Below are 15,282 nucleotides of genomic sequence, written 5' to 3'. Positions count from 1 at the left end.
ATATATCCAAGTATGCCCTCTCGACATCACTAAACCTTATTAGCATTTTTGGGACGTTACAGGTATCGCCTCAAGTGCAACTTAGCGGAGCTCAGGGTTGATGGGGGGACTGTCTAATGTTTATTTTTTACACACATATTTTTGTTCCAAGGGTATTGCAAACCCTTGTAATGAGCTTTTAGGTCGAGACAATTATTCAAGGTTATTTTCCCTCCTTTATACATATTTTCTTTATATGTGTTGATTTTGTTGTATCTAACCTTTTTTGTTCGCTCCCCTTTTCTATCAATGTTGACGCGGTTTTTCACCAATAGCATATTAAGAAATAGTATGGTAGATTAATGCTTAAATAACCAAAATGAAAAATAAATGAATTCACTCAAGAACACATAATTTTTATGCGGTTCACTGGTTAAAATCCACCTAGTCCACAAGTCTATATTATTGATGTTTCTCTCTCTATTTTGGCAGAGTTTTGGTTTTACAGAATAAAAATGGTCCCCCTTTCCCGTCTAATATTCCCGGTTTTCGGCAACAGTGCATTAAGAAATAATAAGGTGGATTAGTGCTCAATAAACCGTAATGAAAAATAAATGAATTCAATCAAGAATACAGAATTTTTACGTGGTTCAGTGGTTAAAATCCACCTAGTCCACGAGTCTATATTATTGATGTTACCCTCTCTATTTTGGCAGAGTTTCGGTTTTATAGTATTCCCAGTATTTATAAGGGAATTCCACGGACAGGTTTGGGTAATCGCGTGAGTCAATCACGTATTTACATAATTTTTACATTTAATACAAACAATTCCCATTTATATTGGGATATGATCTGATCACAAGGAAAATGTACTCTTAATAGCTAGGATATTAAATATGATAGCTTGGTCATAAATATATGTATAAAGGGATCCCGAGTCTCTTGGGATCCATGGGTATGCATTATATTAGAACTACCACGAGCTGGAAATCTCCTCCAAACTCGTGCTTCGACAGTTGTTTTAATATTCTAAGCTCGCGCTTCATAGCCTTCGTATCCCTAGCTCGAGATGTCCACGTAGATAATAAACAGATATCATTCTGTTGGTGATTTCTCCGTATATTTATTTGCCAGTTGTACCCGAGCTAAGTGAATGAACTCGGGCTAAAATTAGGGTACAACATTTGCCCCCCAAGCTCTTTCTTGTGTATGACGTCGTCATTTTCTGACCTACACAATAGGGCTTTTACACTTCTATTACATAAAACCACGCCTGCCCACTACTTGAGTACTGGACACGTGGTGTACCGCGATTGGCGTCTGTTCGGGTTTTGAGGACTGCAATAATTTTCTTGTCACATTTTTCCCACCGTTTGGTCTATTTAACCATGGCCCTCAGATCTTAAACTAACCCAATTGGATGGCTCAGATTAATCTACACAATTTACGTATAAATAGGATGGCCAAATTTCAAACTGCACCACCTTCATTTAAAACTTTTCCTTTTCTGCACTTCCAAGCCTCTCTTCTCTCCTAGAAATCCCAACAACAAAAAAACTGTCCATTGTTCCCAGTCACTCAGAAGCTTTCCAGGAGCTTCCCGTTGTTGAGTCTACATCGTACTATCGACGAAAACACTTCTTGTACGTATCTGATTCTTTGGTTTGAATTTTTTTTTTCATTTTCTTTTAATGGCATTTCTGTTCTTCACCATGTTCATCAACACTTATTGTAGTCACTGGTAGGCTATTTCTAAATGTTCTTAGGTTCAATGAGTGAGTCCAAAAATATCTTAGAAATAAAACGTTCATAAAACTGGGATATTTCTGGGTATATCTAGGTAATCCTAATGGTGCATTAATTTAAAGAATACCCATTCAAGGTAAAGGAAATGAAGGGTTTTTAAGGTTTAGAACTAGATAGCTTAGAGGTTATGTTTTCTTGGGTGGTTTTGCACAAAACCGCCTCCCAAGGAAAGTAGTGGTCTGACACTCTAACACACAGATCCTTAAATATCAGGGGTCTATGAAGAAACCGAGGCACGTAGCTTAGGATATCACTTGGCATCACGCGATGGGGCTAAGGCTAACCTTAGCTCGTATATAAAAAGTAATATGTTTCCTTCATTCTCACATCATAGTTTTATATCCTCTTAGGTCGCCTACTAACTAGGTCATTTTGTCGTTAGGCGATTTGATGGCTCCTCACAAAAAGAATGCCTCAAAGACGAATGCCTCGAGCTCGTCCTCTCACCAAAAGAATAAAGGGAAGCAGATCACCCCATAATCTCCCATCCCGCACTTCGGTCCGGTGGTTGAGAAGGAGATCATGGTCAATCCCAATGCATACTTCAAGGCAAAGCATATCATTACAAAGACCATGACACAGGGGAGAGTAAACAAGATCATGTTGAGCCACAATATAGAGGTCAGAACTGGAACTCTCCTCGTTCGACCTGCGTTCGAAAGGGAATGGAGCTGTTCCTCTCTCCAAGATGACTTTGCGGCTTAGAGTGATGAGCATCTAAAGGCTGGGGCCTTCCTCCCTCTGGACCAATACTTCACGAATTTTTTAAATTAGATGATGCTAGCTCCATTTCAGCTCCCCCCAAATTCGTGCAGACTTTTGGCTGGGCTGAAGTATTTTTTCTTAAAGCACGAGTGCGAGGTCCCCACACCGGCATACATTTTGTACTTCTTCTACCTCAAGGCAAGCCCCGACCAGAGGGGACGCGGTGATGGATTCCCTTACTCGGCCTCCGTCATCGAGCTTCACAGTCATCCAAACGACTATAAAGACTTGTTCTTTATGTCGAATGGATTCTGGAATTGCGTATAGTGTTACTTCAACCGACCTCGTAAGTCTTCCATCCTTGTCACTTCATCTCGTGACTTTTCATTTAAGATATATATAATTTTTTTATATCTTAACTGAAATTTTTTCTCGTGCAGCCATATTTGCAAGGACGAGAAAGTCCGTGACTCTCAGGGGTCAGTATGAGAAGTTGTCTGGGCTTCCCCCCAGTGAGAAGGACTACCGCCACCTCGTGAGTGATGTAGGGATGCTGGCTTACAAGTTGATCGACTAAGGCCAAACACTGGCCTTGAAGACCCGGGCTACCCGACCTTCTCTGCTCCAGGCTGCATTTTCCCCTAGATTTGGACAATATGTAGATGAATTCAGCTCCGAAGAAGGACTTGAACCTGAACCCCATAGGATCCCAAAAATATTAACTGTAGATTCCCCTTCTCCTCCATTAGTTCCAAGGCCAGAGGTCATGCCTATCCGAGTCAAAACACCCGAGTTGGTGATAATAGACTCTTCCCCCAGCCAGAAGGGTAGGATCTTTGTTTTCTTTCTTTCTTTATAAATGCTTTTTGAAACATTATTTTTGTGAACAAACTCTTTTTGTTATTTTCAGGCAAAGAGATGGAACAACCATGAGCCCCCGATCTCCGAACTGCTTTTCAAAATAAGAAAGTCGGCTCAGCCCCCGTCGTAAAGACGCTCAGGATCACGAAGAAGATCCCCCTGCAGCCGGAAACACCTCAAAATCCCCTGCCTAGGGGAAAGACACGAGCTCATCTTAGGAACCTGTTCCGGTGACTTTTTTTGCCGCTAAGGTTCCCCCTCCTCCTTCAACACCTCGATTGATGCCTCCTCAGGCTCAAGTGATACAAACTGAGCCCCCACCTTTGACCATCCCAGCTCCCACCATCCGAATACCAATAGATCTTAAGGACCTGGAGAAGATCCCTAAAGCCTTTCAGGGTATCATTTATGAGACTGCGAGTCATATGGTGGGGCACGCCTACAAGGCCAGCTTGAAGGATCTGAGGAACGAGGAGCGGAGCTTGGAGAATGTCATGGAATCAACTATGGGGATGAACCTCACTGTAAGTTCTCTTTCCTTGGTGAAAAATTTATTTTTACTGTGACCAAGGGTATATCTCTGACTTGTTTTGTTATTTTACAGTCTACCCTGCCCCAGTAGTGCAACATAGCCCAAGCTAGGATTAGAAATGATGAGCTCTGGGCCGAACTGAACCCTGCCCAAACCACCATGGCTGCAGCTCAAGAAAGCGAGCGGGCCGCCAAAGCTGCATTGGTGGCTGCTTAAAAGAATGAGCATGATGCCAAGGCTACTATCGCCTCGTCCAAATAAAGCGAGCAGGCTGAAAAGACTACACTGTCTGCATCCCAAGATCAAACTGCATAACTTCAGGCCGAGATTGCTGAGGTCAGAGCAAAACTTCTTGAGGCCGAAGTCACAGCCAAAGAAGAAAAGGTGGCATCATCATCGGGATATGCTGTACCATTGACGGGCCTTCAACCTAGATGGGAGCTTCTCTTACATGGGACTCGAGCTGTGGGATCCGTACCTTGCAAAATTCAAGGCTTGACTCTTGCAAGAACTGTTAGAGTCTAGTGAGGCTTCCGGAGCGAAGGGAGATGGCGAGGAGGTCACCTCGGTGGGGTGATCTGATGGAGCTCAATAATAGCTCTTTTGTATTTGTTTTTCATTTTTTAAAAATTGTATTGAACAATTGCCTTCGGGCTCATTTCGAGCTTTTTTCTCCTTGGGATAATTTTCTTGCTTTATTTCAATATACATCTTTTGATCCATTTATCTTTCCTTTATTATCTCGTACAGTCAAGATTTTAGGAATCAATTTTTAGATCGGGATAGATTTTATCGAGCTTGGTTATATGCAAGTTTTGTGTGTTGATTTGTATCATACCTATTAGGAATCAGGCCTTGAACTCGGTTATACCTGGTGTTTTTAATAATTTAAACTTAGTTCGTGCAAGGTTAATTAATAACTTGAGCTTTAATAAGCCCTTGATATTAAAAAAATTTCCCAACTTTCCAAGTTTTTTGACCTGGTTATGTCCAGGGTTTTAAATGATTTCAACTTAGTTCGTGCTAGGTTTATTGAAAACTCGAGCTCCTAATCAATTTTTCCAAGCATCTATGTTTTGTACCTGGTTACATCCAGGGTATTGAATGATTAAAACTTAGTTCGTGCTAGGATTTTGAAATCTCTTGCTCCTAAAAATCTGTCGAATAATCAATTTTTCCAAGCTCCAAGTTTGTTAATCTTATCGAGCAGGCTGAATTTTTCCAACCTCGGGTTAGTTGCCCCCAAGTAACTAGAATGTAGAAACTTTCTTGGTTGCTTTTACAAAATTTAGAACACGAACTAATACAGTCTTAAAAAGAAAAATTATTTGATAATCCATCTTTATTTAATCAAATGGCTTTTATAAATATACCTTACATTGATTGTTGTGCTACTGATAATATTTTTTCAAATGTAGGGTGCTCCAGGTCCGTGGGACCTCTTCCATGTTCAACCAAGCTATCTGGAAAGTTCCTAAGCGCAAAACCTCAATGACCTGATATGGTCCCATACAATTGGGGCCTAAAACACCATCCTTGGGATCCTTATTTGCTAGAAATACCCTTCGAAGAACCAAATTGCCCAATCTAAATCTATGCGTCTTAACTTTAGAATTAAAATAGCTAGTGATTTTTTGTTGATAATGGGCGAGCTGTAACTGCGACTCTTCTCATTTTTCTTAAATCATGTCAAGAGATACGTTATGTAATCCATCATTCTTCTCTTGGTTGAAAGTCCTTTTTCTGTGAGTGGCTACCATGGTTTCGACTGGAGGCACGACCTCGCTTCCAAAAGTTAAGGAAAAAGGAGCATGCCCCGTGGAGGTTTTATGAGAAGTTTGGTAGGCCCGCAGTACTTCCGAGAGCTGTACAGGCCATAATCCTTTGGCTTCATCTAACCTCTTCTTTAGGCTTGCCTTTAAGGTTTTGTTCACAGCCTCGACCTGCTTATTGCCCTGCGGAATGCTACTAAGGAGAAACTCTTCATTATGCCATATTTTTCACAAAAGTCAGGGAAGAGATCACTGTCGAACTGTGCCCATTGTCTGACATGATATTTTTAGGAAGTCCAAATCGACATATAATACTCTTCACCAAGAAGTCTAGGACTCTCTTTGAAGTGATGCTTGCCAAAGGTTCGACTTCTACCCACTTCGTGAAATAGTCGATTGCCACCACTGCGTAATGAACTTCTCGATTTCCCATAGGTAGGGACCATATTAGGTCGATTCCCCATATCGCGAATGGCCTTGGGGATGAGATCATCATTAGTTGAACTGGAGCAGCTGAGGAGACTATGGCGAAACACTGGCATTTGTCAACATACGAGATTGAGTCTTTTGTTAGAGTGGGCCAAAAATAGCCCTGCCTCAGTATTTTTAGTGCTAGGTTTTGCCCCCCAGCATGATCTCCACAAATCCCTTCGTGCACTTCTTGCAAAATGGTTTTAGCTTCCTCAGGTAGAACACATCGTAGGAGAGACAATGAATGACCACGTCGGTACAAGGTCCCATCCACTATCACATACCGCGAAGCTTGATAAAGTATTTTTCTTGCATCTTTTCTATCGTCAGGCAGCCTTCCTGTTGTAAGGTATTCCATTATGGGAGTCATCCAAGTCAGTCTTGTGTAGATCATTTCGACTTCTATCATTTAAGTTACACTCGGATTCTCCAAGAACTCCACTGGCACTACATTCAATGTCTCAACTTCTTTTGTTGTGGCAAGTCGTGCGAAGGCGTCAACATTTAAATTTTTCTCGCAAGGTATTTGTTCAATAGAACTGTACTCAAATTCAAATATTTCTCCATTCTCCTTAGCTAGGTAGGCCACCATCTTGGTACCTCGAGTTTGATATTCTCCCAACACCTGATTAACCACGAGTTAGGAATCACTATAGCATTGGATGACCTTCGCCTTGAGCTCCCTAGCAACTCTCAGCCTTGCTAATAAGGCCTCAAATTCGGCTTCATTGTTGGATGCCTCAAATCTGAATCTCAGTGTAGTATAAAATTGATGCCCTTCTGGGGAGATTAAGGTGATCCCATCTCCCAATTCGTTCTCATTTGATGATCCATCCACAAAAATTTTCCATAACTCCTGCACCGGTTCCTTCAAGAGACCCTTTAGAAATCTGGTGCATTCAGCCACAAAAAAAGCAACGGCCTCACTTTTGATTGTGGTCTGTGGAACGTACAATGTCTCAAACTAGCTAAGATCAACAACCCATTTTAAAAGACATCCCAATGATTCATGTTTTTGCAATACCTGCCTTAAAGGTTGGTCGGTCATGACATTGATTGAATGGGACTGGAAATATAGCCAGAGCTTCCTGGAAGCCAATATCAGATAGAATGCCAGCTTTTCTACCAGTGGGTATCGTGACTCATCTTCGAGAAGTCTCTTTCTTATATAATATATTGGATTTTTAGCACAGTCTTCTTCTCGGACTAACACGGCACTGATGACATTTTTTATCAGGGCCAAATTGTAACGACCCAAATTCACTAATAAGGCTTAAGGGCTTTGATTAGTGTGCCGGGAGGGCATGATGAGAATTATGTGTGATGATTATGATTTTAAGCATGTTATATGATATGTGAATTATATTATGTGATAATTATGATATGTGAATTGTACTGTGTGGGTGCTGTGATACAAATGTGATGCACGTGCCGGGACGGTCCTAGAAAACTAGATAATGGTAACTGGTGATTTGGTAACCTGCGTAACTGTTAGTAACCATAGAGAGTAACAGGTTTTATGGGAAAGTGGTAGAATTGCAAAGTGGATGAAAGGACAGGTATGCCCTTGAGGTCTAGTTAGTAAAGGATATAAATGGAGGGTTAAATTAGTCTTTTGGCAGGGAATAGATGAGTAAGAGCTGAAGGAAAATACAATACGTATAACACTTGGAGAAAGGGGCTTTATGCTGAATGTTGGATACCTAGAGGAGCAAAAGTAAGATGGAAGGGAGAAGCTGAATTTAGCTCTTGGAAGGAGAATTAAGGAGTGATTGAAGTTGTCAAGCAAGCTTAGACCAAGAATACTCAGAGGTAAGATTTTGGTTATGGTATATCTAAGTTTCAAGTATGATTTTTGGTTGATAAGTGTGAATTGAAACAAATTGGTGGCTGGTTTTGTATGAACTCAGAATTGGGAAATCAAGGGGGAAGGAGGTTTAGAGCTGGAGGTTGGACTCACCACTCAAGGTAAGGTTTCTGTGTGATTATTAGGCTTGTTTCTGTTAAGGTATAGGGAGTTTGGAGTGTGGTTTGTGTTTGAGTTCAAGCTGCTCTTAATTTTCTGGATTGAGTTGTTAAGTGTGAAATTCAAGAGTGGATTTTAGGATTGAAGGTGTGAGTGAGCTTGGGCATGATGTTTTTGGGTTGTTGTGAGGTTTATTAAGGGTTTAGAGTTGATTTTGGGACTTAGGATGGAGTTTGGGGTGAGTTGGAGTGAGTTAGGCTCGGGAAAAACGCGAAGGAAAACCCAGAAATCTGGGTCTGCGATGGTGTGCTGCGGCACAGCTTTTGCTTGCCGCGGCCTTGGGGTCTCTGGTGTTGGGTGCCGCGGCACAAGGAATGTGGTGCCGCGGCACAAGGCAAATTTCAGGGTGTTATATTTTGCAATTTTTGGCCTTTGCTCCGGGGGTTCGGGGGATGTCTCCGGGGTGTTGTTCTAAGGTTTTGGGGGTTCCGAGAGTGTGGGTTAGGTACCGGGAAGGTAGTCTTGGATTGGTTAATGACAAAGAATATTATGTTTGTGTTGTGATTAGGACTTTGCAGAGGCTCGGGGTAGAGGACCGTGCTTGTGGCTACGTGGCATCGGGAACCAGTAAATTGAAAGGTAAGAAAGCTGCACCTGAGTATGTGGTTAGGTTGGGACTAAGTGTTCCCTATGTTTGTATGCATTATTATGTGAATATGAATAATCATGTGGACACGATGGGACTAAGAGTTCCCTATATTTGTTTATCATGTCGTGAGATGGTGTTATTACGCCATGGGACATGCGATTACCGGCCTAAGGGTGTCGGAATCATTATTTGCGCACTGGGGCGCGGCTCAGCCACTGGGAGCTGAGGCAGCTTGTTTATCACTGAGCTTGGTTAAGCTGGCCAGAGTGAGTGAGTATTACACTGGGGGCGGCTCTATTGAGCCGAAGACAGTGTGCCAACTAGAGGGTGCGACTAAGGGCGCCAACCCTGAATGTTATTTGATGGGTATGACAATCTATTAGTTATGAACGTGAATATTGCGCTATGATTATGGTTGATTGACTGTCTGGATGACAACTGCTATTACTGATTGGATAAATGTACGAGATGTTGAATTCTTGGTTGAGCATTGTGAAATATTTGCTAAGTGTTGCTGATCTTACTATGTTATCATGCTTTCTTGCTGGGCCTTGGCTCACGGGTGCTACGTGGTGCAGGTTAAGGCAAGGGCAGGCTGGACCAAGCCCGAGGTGGAGAGCTCCAAGGTGAAATGTACATAACTAGCTGTTCGATCACCACGATCGAGGAGTGGACCAGGACAAGGACTACCTAACTGCTCGTTTTTGCCTTAGTATGGCCAGTCAGTGTATTTAAACTTTGTAACTTTTGTAAATGGCTTTTAAACTGTCCTTTTTGGGATCCCATGTAAATAAACAATGCCTAGTAATGAAAATATAACTTTTGAGACCAAAACACTTTTAACCCTAGTTCCTCCACTGTTTCAGTAACACGATTTTACTTAAATAACTTGATTAGCAAGTCTGGCACCTTATAAACACACAGTGTAACGGTCTTGGCTATCCAGGGCGTTACAACTTGGTATCAGAGCGTCCTAGGTTTATGGGTCCTGAAGACTAGCTGGATATGTACATTCGTCGCGGGAGACAAGCTCAACTCAGGGTTTGGTAATTGTGTATGTATGATGATGTGTTTAAATGATTTGAGTGAGATATGATTGTTGATATCTGTTTGATGAATAGGGAGCATGAGATACTGATGGGGCCTGGCCCTTGACTGCTGTGTGGTGCTATTTAGGCATGTTGATTAGTATTGCTCTTGCATGTGGTTGAATACATGAGTAATGGCGATATAGGGACTGTAGGTTATTATATTGAACTTATATGATATACCCGTTTGTTGGCATGGAGGGCATAAAAGGTATGAACGCATCTAGTGATAAAGAGATTTGATAATTTATGCATAATATGGGTGCTTAATATGTTTTATGTGTGTTTGATTGTTATGATTGTTTGGATCTGCCCTTGAGTTGGTTTTGGGTATAAACGTCAGGGCTGAGAAGTTTAGTCGGTGAAGACAGATTAATTCAGGGTGTATGTATTGAGAATGGTCAATTGGATTCAGTTTTTGTTTTGGTAGGGATAGAAGATGATATTTGGGGGTTGGAATCCTCCACCTTCCCTAGAGATTCGCAGCAGGTGTTTGTTGATATATGGGTCAGGCTGTGAGGTCTGATGGAATTTATTGGATGGATGAAAAAGGCAAATTACTGAGGAGGAACAGACAAGAATTATTGTACGGAAGTCTTATCCTCTAAGTTTCGAGGAAGGTTTGGGTTTGTTCAGGAATCAATTAGTGAATGGGTGTGGCTAACCCCGTTCTTAGTGATATGAGAAGGATAAATTGGGACAAGTAACCTTACTAGGTAATTGTGGTAAAAGATGTCGAAAGTGACAGGATAGCGATAGTACATATTGTTGAGTTTGGTGGGTTGGTTGGTCCACTTTGGGTTATGGTGCAAATGGATGAAGCCGGGGATGATAAGTCATTTGTGAGTTAAACTCTGAGTTGGTTGTCTGTGCTTGGGCAGTAGAGAGAGAGGGCCTCATTATCTATGGTGAAGGGGATACATATGATGATATTTTTGTTCGTCGAAATATAGTAGGTGTGGCTACTCAGTGATTGGAAGAATGAGAACCTTTGGTGGTTTTATGGTTCCTGGGTTGGACAGGAAAGGGGTTCAGTGCACAGGTTGGCCATTGAGGCAGGGAGGACTGGGATACTTTATTCATTTAAAGCCCAAGGTTAGTTTCTCAGAAGTGACTAGTGGATTGGATAGCCTTTGCTTTGGTTGGGAAGAGAGCTGAAAGGAGTTGGTGTTGTGCATCTATTAGGAAGGATTCAGATGGGTATATGTTGAGGAAAGTTAATATGTTATATTAGGGACAACTTTGGACAGTCATGAGTATTTCTTGAAGTATATTGATTGGACTGAATGGGAATTAGATTAGTCAGTAGGAAAGTAGATGAGAATGCAGTTTTCGGCCACAGCTTGGAACTTTGGTATGGAAGGAGTTGATCATTGATCTGGTTAATACTAGATAAGAATCAAGGGAAGAGACATCTTAGGAAATTATCACTTGTACCGAGAGGGGTGTGATGCGTTACTAGTAAGGATTTCTAGTCGTTTGTACTTTAACGACATGAGTAAGTTTAACGAGCAGAGAACAGAAAATGACATGGATGGTTTGCATTCAGGATTCACTAGTGATTAGTTGGATTACTCCCCAGTTAGAAGTGGAATGTGAGCGACTACTATACTGATGATATCACGACTGAAGCAGTAGGGTCAGAGGTAAGGTTTCAGAGGGTAGTAACTTCATTCTTCAAAGGTATTCCAGGTTAAGTACAGGAAGGGAGGAGATCAGGTGCGGAAAGAGTTAATCAGAAGCACACTAAGGCCGATGAATGTATCAGCTACTACTTGAAGTATTCTCGAAGACAGTTACAACGTGAGGGTTTTGAACATGAAGAGTCGGTCAAGCAGGGGGAATGGTGATGGGTTGTAAGAAAGGAGCGGTAACTCTTGAGTTTAAAAAGGGGAAATCCTTGCAGTGGCTGGCGTTTATACTTGGAATGTGAGGTCTACTGCAAGGGAAATGATTAGAGCCTTAGTTGATGTGATGGACACTACTTGAGTTGTATCAGTGGGACAAGACAGACTGGGTTGGTTTATGGGTTTCCAGATAAGTTTCCAAGGAATTCGTCAGGGAGTTCGTCTGCGTAAAGAGATGGATTGGGGATAAGACTGGTGTCAGGGATGGAATTAGATCTAAAATGTTGTATTGAATGGTTTTAACAAAACGATGAGAGTTAAGGTCTTAATTGTTGAGTAGGATGACATACTTCAGGAAGGATCTTTGATCTGGTTATTACCAGCTAGAGATCAGGAATAGTTAGGATCTTTGATCTGGTTATTACCAGCTAGAGATCAGAAATAGTTAAGGATCTTTGATCTGGTTATTACCAGCTAGAGATCAGGTGCAGTTAGGGATCTTTGATCTGGTTATTACCAGTTGGAGAACAGGGAAGAGGATAGGTAGGAGGTTGCTATCATGTTGGATAAGGGCACTGAGGATGCTAGGTTATGTGTTGAGGGTTTGGTCAATGCCAAACTGTTTTTGTGAAATAGGTAAAAAGAGTATTCAAAGATTATCTGAATTGGACTTGTAATTGTCTTGATCGACGGCACAGTGATGTATTCTGGTTGGAACTTTGTTAAGGTTGAAGAATGCCTTGGAAGTAAGAGTTTCCCTAGGCAAGCATGATGGTACTGGTAGTTGGGTGAGATTCACGTCTTCTTACAGATTAGAATCAATTGTTGTGTTGCTATGATACCTCAAGACAGGAGGAAGTGATGATCTATGCATGGTGTTGGTTAGAGGATCCGACTAGAACTAGAGTGGTGTATCTAGTAGGCTTAATAGCCAGTGGATACCTGGAATTATTATTATCTTATACAGGAACAAGAAAGACAGTTAAGGAAAACCCAAATGAAAGGAATTAAAGGCAACTCTTAATTGAATTAGCAAAGGATTCTACAGTGTTATGTGTAAGTTTATAGTGATATAAGGACCAAATTTGGACTCTGATGGACACCGAAATTATATGGAAATTCTGGATGAATCTCGTACTATTCTCTTGGTCCTTTCATCCAGACATTAGGAAAAAGGTACAATAATTTGAAGGTTTTTTATTGGAGGCCTAGATGGAGAAGAATATAATGAATGAGGAACAAAATTCTTATCCCGATAGCAGTTCGTGATTGGCATCGCAACCTTTGAGTATGTTATAATGGGAATAAGGAAATATGGTGATAGGTATCGCAGAGAGGTTGCCAAGATGGTGGGGTCATCATGGAGCAGCGTCTGGGGAGAACTTGCTTTTATCAGTAAGAATAATTCATACAGCTGACCAGTACTCAGAACTTTAAGCGAGATGGGTGGTAAGCCTCCATGGAATTTGGAGTTAATTTCATTGAACAAGGACTTTATCTAATTCTCAGGTCTTGGGAGGATTAATAAAGGTAATGAATAGATAGACAGAATCTGACGAGTTTTATTATTTTCAGACTGATGGTAAATCAGAGAGAAAGGGAGTTATTTAGTTATTGGAAGAACACTTGATAAAATGGAATATAAGAAGGATTGTATATCATCCCTTCGTTGGAGTGAGATAAGTGATAGGTTGTATTTGGATCTGGAGGTAGTTCAGGGGATCATTGGGATTATTAAAAGATTAGAGCATGAAACTCACTTTTCAAAGTAGATGGAAAAGCTTTATTGAATTGGGAAACAGGGGTATGGAGTTTCGAGTAGAAGATGGTAGCTTTCGTGGGATGTCGCCAGAGATAGAGAGGTGAAGAGCTAGATGGACCCCAGGGCATCAAGGCTGTTTGGATCCGGTAGGGGATCAGTGAGGTTGTTTTTAAGTTGACTACATCTTTGGGCACCGTTAGCTATACGCAGTGGATTTTGTATTCCATGTAAGGGACATGGATTGGAAAAACTCATGTGTTGATTGATAAGGATCTACAGATTAAAATGAAGATATTCCATGTGGGGTGACCGGTTTAAGCATAAAATTGAAAGACTGAGGTTTTGAGGAATAAGATTGTACCTTGAGTTAAGGTAACACACCAGAAATGGTAGGGTCAAGGAATGACCGGGATAGCTGGAATGAGTTGTGCGGAATTTGTGTCCTGAATTGCTCGGGTAAATTTCGAGGACGAAATTCTCATTAGGAGGGGATAGTTGTAACGACCCAAATTCACTAATAAGGCTTAAGGGCTTTGATTAGTGTGCCGGGAGGGCATGATGAGAATTATGTGTGATGATTATGATTTTAAGCATGTTATATGATATGTGAATTATATTATGTGATAATTATGATATGTGAATTGTACTGCGTGGGTGCTGTGATACAAATGTGATGCACGTGCCGGGACGGTCCTTGAAAACTAGATAATGGTAACTGGTGATTTGGTAACCTGTGTAACTGTTAGTAACCATAGAGACTAACAGGTTTTATGGGAAAGTGGTAGAATTGCAAAGTTGATGAAAGGACAGGTATGCCCTTGAGGTCTAGTTAGTAAAGGATATAAATGGAGGGTTAAATTAGTCTTTTGGCAGGGAATAGATGAGTAAGAGCTGAAGGAAAATACAATACGTATAACACTTGGAGAAAGGGGCTTTATGCTGAATGTTGGATACCTAGAGGAGCAAAAGTAAGATGGAAGGGAGAAGCTGAATTTAGCTCTTGGAAGGAGAATTAAGGAGTGATTGAAGTTGTCAAGCAAGCTTAGACCAAGAATACTCAGAGGTAAGATTTTGGTTATGGTATATCTAAGTTTCAAGTATGATTTTTGGTTGATAAGTGTGAATTGAAACAAATTGGTGGCTGGTTTTGTATGAACTCAGAATTGGGAAATCAAGGGGGAAGGAGGTTTAGAGCTGGAGGTTGGACTCACCACTCAAGGTAAGGTTTCTGTGTGATTATTAGGCTTGTTTCTGTTAAGGTATAGGGAGTTTGGAGTGTGGTTTGTGTTTGAGTTCAAGCTGTTCTTAATTTTCTGGATTGAGTTGTTAAGTGTGAAATTCAAGAGTGGATTTTAGGATTGAAGGTGTGAGTGAGCTTGGGCATGATGTTTTTGGGTTGTTGTGAGGTTTATTAAGGGTTTAGAGTAGATTTTGGGACTTAGGATGGAGTTTGGGGTGAGTTGGAGTGAGTTAGGCTCGGGAAAAACGCGAAGGAAAACCCAGAAATCTGGGTCTGCGATGGTGTGCCGCGGCACAGCTTTTGCTTGCCGCGGCCTAGGGGTCTCTGGTGTTGGGTGCCGCGGCACAAGGAATGTGGTGCCGCGGCACAAGGCAAATTTCAGGGTGTTATATTTTGCAATTTTTGGCCTTTGCTCCGGGGGTTCGGGGGATGTCTCCGGGGTGTTGTTCTAAGGTTTTGGGGGTTCCGAGAGTGTGGGTTAGGTACCGGGAAGGTAGTCTTGGATTGGTTAATGACAAAGAATATTATGTTTGTGTTGTGATTAGGACTTTGCAGAGGCTCGGGGTAGAGGACCGTGCTTGTGGCTACGTGGCATCGGGAACCA

The sequence above is a fragment of the Humulus lupulus genome, chromosome 9 (genome assembly GCF_963169125.1).
Source record: "Humulus lupulus chromosome 9, drHumLupu1.1, whole genome shotgun sequence".
Classification (NCBI taxonomy): domain Eukaryota; kingdom Viridiplantae; phylum Streptophyta; class Magnoliopsida; order Rosales; family Cannabaceae; genus Humulus; species Humulus lupulus.
This window is presented reverse-complemented; position numbering follows the sequence as displayed.